Here is a 6,409-nt window from a genome sequence, read left to right as displayed (position 1 = left end):
AAAAAAAAGGGGTGAATTTCGACTTGAAATGATCATTACGAGAGCGCATAAGAGAGACGTAGACGTCAAAAGTGCCATGTTTGAGGTGGGGGGGTTGTGTCATATTGACTTGCAGATCTTTCAGTACCTTCGAAAGCAATAATTCCAGCTGTAAAAGTGACAATTAATGGGATACTTGAAACTGCCTGCTATTAAAATGGTCCAATTAGTTCACACATTTGAATAAAACAAAAAAAAAGGACTGTATTACTCTTGAAGTGACTTTGACAATGACTCGGATCGTTCGAAACATTCTCCAATCTTCAGCTTTGATTTTGTCCCCCCCCACCCCTCGCCCTTTTTTTCGCTCGTTAACTTTCCAACTCCATCGGCATTGACAAATTCATTCTATCGCCAAAGCGGCGGCGGCTCTTTTTAACTTTGCAAACAGGCTTTTAAGCCCACTCAGCATCATTCTTTATTTGTTTATCTCCTTCTCCACAGAAGGCAGGCTGACACGGATCCAGACCCCCCAAAAATAGAGCTGCTCTCATCCCACTCCGATTACACACATCGGCGTCTGGTGCCAAAAGGATCTCTCGCACGCGCTCGCTCGCACACGCGAGCTTGGGAGGAACATTTTATATGAACGTTATGTACAGCCAGTGAAAGAATAACACAAGGAGATTGCAACACAAGAACTCCTTGGCGAACAACTTTCTCGGAGGTCATACGCGCGGTTTAATTGTATAAAAAATGCATCACGAAAAACGAACAAAGCGCACGTGAGGTATGAACTCATTCAGTACCAGCCAATTCTAGACCAAGTCTGAAAAGACGTTTAAAAACGTCGTTGGGAGTGAATGAGTTCAGTAGTCGACATTCTACATTGTCGTGTTTGTGACTTTTGAGTGGGTATGACTTGAAAAAGGCGGGGCCTGGATCGGTGAGTGACGTGGACGCCAGCGTTCAAGTGTGTCGTTTGGAGTTTTGGCGTCGAACTCTTGACATTAAAAATGCCCTCCTCAATTGAAAAAATGTCACAAGGGAATTTTGGTCCCGGTAAATGGCGGCGGGGAACGCGGGGCGGGCCCCCCCCCCCCACCGCCCGGCCATCGTTTCTGCCGCGCGAGGTCAACGGGGGTTAAAACGCGGTCGTTACGGGGCATTATGCACTCCGGCGGCTCAAAGACACAATCGGATGTGAGGCATCGCGTTCGCCCGCGGGGGGGCTTCTATGAAGCTCACATCATCGCGCATGTGGGTCAAACATCCAGTCGTCACGTCAAACGACCGCGTCGGTATTTTATGATGATTGGAATGTTGGCTTTCCGCTCCTGGCAAGAGAGGCCCGTAAGCAAGCTTGCTAAATGTGTTATGAAATAGGCTGCCGATGTAAATTATTGAAAAAAAGGTTTGGAATAGATTTTGCCCCCAAAATAGTCATGCAAATTTGGGGGTGTACTCGTGTTATTCTTAAAACAACAAAAATCCATCAATAATCATCTTTTGCGAAAGGACAAAGTGGCGCCACAGTTCTCATCAATCCCATTTAGGCTTTTTTGTGAAACCGAGGAGTTGCGCGTATCCATTATTAAACAGCGTGAAGCCAGATTTGTGGATAATTTACAATCTGCCTCGGAGCGAGCATTAAGCTCGGCGGTCGGTCCAGTTCCCGTTCGTGTGGCGCTAATGAAGGGAAAAAAATAAATAAATTCAGAAATGTCCATCTTGTGCTCTTGGATGCGCAAGTTCGACAACATGCTCGAAACAGGAGCGGCGGAAGGAGATTTCTCCTCACGTATATTCGAAGTGACACACAAAAGCATATTATGCATCCACACACACACACACACACACACACACACACACACACACACACACACACACACACACACACACACACACGAGACCGCTCATGTGTGGTGTACCATCTGTGTCGTGAACGGGGGAGTCTTTGCGTTCCGCCTCCCCCGAGGTTTGGCTTCTCATGTCCTCGCGTACGCTAGTTATGTTCGACGCCTTCTTCTTCATCGGCGACGACATGAAGGCGCGTCCTCCGTGCGCCTGAAGTGTCTTTGCGCAGTACCCCCGCCCGCACCCGCGCGCGAGTGAATTTCATCTCGACCTGTAGCGAGCGTGCTTCTGCGCCGAGTATTAAAGTGAAGTACTGTGCCTACATTGTCAGGAGGGCTCTATGCCGAGAGTGAATAAAGAGCTTTTTTTTTTTTTTTTATTTCTTTGCCGCTGCGTCACGCGGTCCTTCAGGATCAATTCAAAAACATGACGCAAAGAAGGGAGCGCTTGGAATAAGGAAACGTTTTCCGGGGTATTTTTTTTTTCAGCAAATCCAGCAGAGGTTGGAGATAATGTGTCGGCTGGACGGGGAATTCATCGACAAATGGCAATTTTCACGGCGGCCATGTTGGCGAGTCAACGCGGGTTTAGCGCCAGCGTATTTGAAACCGTTATTCATGACCACGTTCCACTGAGGTGGGAAAGGACACGAGACGGCGCGGGGCCCAGAAAGAAGTTAGTAAATGACGCCGGCGTTTGGCTGCTGTGGAAAATAAGGAGCCTTCGGGGGGGGGCGCCAATCGGGGAAAGGCAGCCAAATATTTTGGCGGCCCATTCAGGTCTGCCGATACCACGCGAGACTCCTTGGGCTGCTATAAATATGCAAAGTAAACACATTTGATGGAACCTAATAAAATGTCATTCCAAGCGAGCGGCAAGTCGCGGCGATCTGTTCGTGTGAGCCGGGAAGCGGCGGCGTGAACTGGACTGACCCCCCGCTTGCAACATCGCATCCATTTAAAGATGAAATCTGGGATGAAATTTGAACGTTCACACAACTCTCCGGACTCAGCTCGCTTCCTGTTTGATGTTGAGGGCTTACAGGAAGTTGCGTATGCGCGGCGGGTACGAGGCTCGCCCGGTCATGGGGGAGGGGTCATTCAAAGGGCAGATGTAATTATAAGTGCGAATACGTTACTATCCCTTCACAAAGACGGTATCATTTACTGAAAATATATCTATTGGCTGGAAAGCAATAAGAGTGTTAAGCTTTGGCACCATCTTATGGCGCCAAGGAACTCTATTGAAGTGAGTTGGGGAGATTTTTTTCGACAAAAGGAGTGCTTTGCCGCCACTTTATTGCATTTTGATGCCAAGGAACTATGTTGATACAAGTTGAGGTGCTTCATTTCAACAAAAGTAACGCTTTAGCGGCAAATTGTGGCATTTCAGGTGCCAAAGAACTCTGTTGAGGCGGGCTGAGGAGCTTCATTTTGAGAAAAAGAGTGCTTTGCCGCCCAAGTTGAGGCATCTTGGTGCCAATGATCTCTTTTTGAAGTGAGCAAAAGGAGCATTGTTTTGACAAAAGTCGCGCTTTGAGGCCTAATTGTGACAGAAGGTGACACGAACCGACGCTCGTGTGAGTTGAGGAGCTTCCTTTTGACAAACGACATGCTTTGCCACCTAATGGTTTGACCAGTCTTTTTTTTTTTTTTTTTTGCACAGTATCCTCAGTTTTGGAGCACCACATTTAAAATATTTTCTCTGTAGAGAGCTGTCACTAAGATGAATGGCTAAGCAACAGAGATGAGGATCCACCGATGCCGCATTTAAAAAAAAAAAAAAACATACCGGATGCAGTTTAAAAAGGCGTCCCGGGCAGGAAATAGAAATCTGATCATCCCTAATGCCTCTCTGGACGCACTCCCCAGGCAATATCTTACCCTTGTTCGAGCACACTGCCGATGAATTTTCCGTCAGCTGAATCTCCAGAGGAATGGGGACGGACACTCTCCCAGATGGCGAGGTGTTGGCTCCTGCTGGGGGCGACTGTTGTACCCACCCGAGCTCTGACATTCCTTCAATCAGCGAAAATGAAGCACTTCACGAGGACGGAGTAAAAACACCACTCGGGAGATGTCACGGTCAAAGGAAAGGGTTACTTACTCTCATTAGATAGATGAAACGTGAGGGATTAACATTTCGTATCTCAGATCTCGCTGACGTTTCCCGTGGGGGACTTCCTACAACTGCGGCCCAACAATCATGGGGTAGATTGCAGGACTGCAATTTTTTCGACACTGTTTTTGTGCACCAAGAATCAAATGGCACCAATGTCAACCGGTGTTTTTTTCCTAATATTAAACAGCACAAACGTATTTCCAGGTTCTGCATCACACCTTCGTAAAAAGCACGTTATACTGTCCGCTTTGTTTATGCCACGCATATGCCGTAATTGTGAGAACATATTCAAAAAAACGGAGGCCATACGTGAAGGAAAACCAAATTGAGAAGGCAGAACGGAAAGGCAGGTGGGGGGGGGGGGAAGCCTACCTTACGTCATCCAATGGTGTCGGTGCTTTCAGACGGATATGGATGAGCCCAGTATCTGGCTGCGGGTACTTCATGGGCTGGTCGAGGCAACTTTTCGAGGCAACCGTGGTCCCACAGCACCATCTGGTGATTGCAGAGGGGAAATAAAATGTTCAAGCTTTTGGTTAGAGGTGGAGCCTCGACTGTAGGCAATTTAGACAGCGTGAGAGGGAATGGAACTTTTTTTTCCCCCCCTCCAGTTAGCGCTCAAAGCAACAAGGGACTCAATTACTGAAAACGGGACAGATTTCATTTCTATTTTGGTTTACTGACATTTCCCGTTTCCAAGCGCTCCCTTCAAGCACTTGGGAATTGATGAGGACGCATCGATCAAGGAACCCTGAAAAAGGTTGGAGCTTAGGCGCAAACGTGGGAACGTTCCTGAAGCGATCGACTGGGCCAAAAGACGCGTCACTGTCCCTGGAGTGGCTAAGACAAAAAAATAATAATAATCAATGTTTATGTCACCCAATGGATGGCACACACAAAAGACTGTAAAGAGACAAAGTCCATTTCGCCTAAGATAATATTGAGCCTTTTTACCAGCTGCTCCTCCGCGCGCTCGCAGCAGTCTTCTCCTTTGTCGCAATGACGGCCAAATCTTTTCTTCTTTGCCTGCTTCCTATGGAAATGGAAATCAAAGTGCTTATTTTTTGGCAGCCTGATAAGAAGGTAATCGAGTCGACAATTGGAACAATTCCATTCGCCAATGGTATTCCGCTGGCCCGTTGTTGTTGTTGTTTTCCTGAACAGCGTGTGCAGGAATGAGCATGTTATCTTTTTGCGTCTCCTCCAGAATAAAAAACTCGGCGAGAAAATCCTTAAGACGGGGGTCAGTGGAGATGACATTGCAGGAATCGGATAGCAGGGCCGCAGTGGGAGTTTCGTGGCTCAAAGCGGCATGCTGTGTTGCTGTTACAAGCTACCGGGTAGCGATACCTCGCGTACTTTGGACATCGAAAATTTCATTGAACAAAATGACAGAAAATTGCCCACCGAGAGCCTTTTTCTGTCGCGCATGATCATTCGCCAATAAAACCGCCCCGGGTATAAACGCCGAGGAAGACATACTCGATGTTCAAATATTTTTGCCTTAAGTATCGGTGCTTAGTATCGGCTGCATTCATGAATAATTGATCGCTGAAAATAAGACCTGTCCCAATCCGAATATTGATATCTGTAATCGGTACTTGCACATCGCGAAAAGAAATCAGCATGATGTGATTTACAACCACGAAGCAATGATCAAGAGAGAAAACAAGAAATTAGCCTGCACTTGCAGCACGCACGTATCCCCACGAGGAAATGTCATGTGACCACATTCGGCTCTCGCAAGAAGGAACGTTCCCAAAGGGGGGTGCGCGCGCCGTCTTATAATTGGCGACAGCCTTCAAATGTGGACTCCTACCGAATGCCGTTTCTTTCCTTATTAAGACAGCGAAGGGAAACCCGCTCGGAGATCCACGGCCAGTCACCGGCTTTGATCGACTTTGCCCCTAATGGGAGATTCAATTCCACTCCTCCTTTTTCTTGCTTTACCCCACGGACTCCCAACACTCCAAATGAGAGGAATTACGATTTGAAATGTGTCTAAAACGAGGCAGGAGTCAGACAAAATGACCGAAAATGATCAGCAGCAATCACCTGGCAAAGGACCGACGGGGCACTCACTGGCCACGACATTAGGTACACCCGCATTTTCCAGACTGCTGGCTCATCTGGGTCAGACAAACAGCCCCGTCGCACTCGAAATCACGCCGAGGGACAATGCAGAGCAGTGGTTCGACGTGAAGCTCCTCAACTCATCTCGACACGGCTCCTTGCAAGGTGAAAATCGATCGAAAAAGCGAACAAAATAACTCACCGCGAGGCTGTAGAGCGCTGCAGACGTCGCGTCCCTCGTCTCATCCGTCCCGTGGATTGCGCCAGCGTGCCTAACGAAGCACTTAGTCGGAATGTAAACAAAACAGTTGAAACCCGGAAAGCGCTCGGGCTTGAAGAGGATGCACAACCTTCAACCCATTTGCGCGCCGTAACACCA

The 6,409-nt window shown here is 47.9% G+C and overlaps 1 long non-coding RNA gene across 2 annotated transcripts in view; it reads right to left on the bottom strand.

The window, feature by feature from the left end:
* The window catches only part of LOC109520031 (uncharacterized), a 7,121-nt gene extending 712 nt beyond the window's left edge, over window positions 1-6,409 (bottom strand). The window contains exons 1-5 of one of the 2 annotated variants that reach the window (XR_002169072.1): window positions 6,233-6,409; window positions 4,912-4,990; window positions 4,601-4,797; window positions 4,330-4,452; window positions 3,720-3,854 (exon numbers count right to left, since the gene is read on the bottom strand). This is a non-coding gene — a long non-coding RNA (uncharacterized LOC109520031). Of the gene's footprint in view, window positions 1-3,719; window positions 3,855-4,329; window positions 4,453-4,600; window positions 4,798-4,911; window positions 5,281-6,232 lie in introns of those variants that run through there. The other variant, XR_002169071.1, reaches the window with a different exon arrangement.

This window comes from Hippocampus comes, unplaced genomic scaffold (genome assembly GCF_001891065.2).
Source record: "Hippocampus comes isolate QL1 unplaced genomic scaffold, H_comes_QL1_v1.1 scaffold127, whole genome shotgun sequence".
NCBI classification, from domain to species: Eukaryota; Metazoa; Chordata; class Actinopteri; order Syngnathiformes; family Syngnathidae; genus Hippocampus; species Hippocampus comes.
The sequence above is the reverse complement of the archived record's forward strand: the minus strand, read 5'-3'. Positions and strand labels throughout refer to the sequence as shown.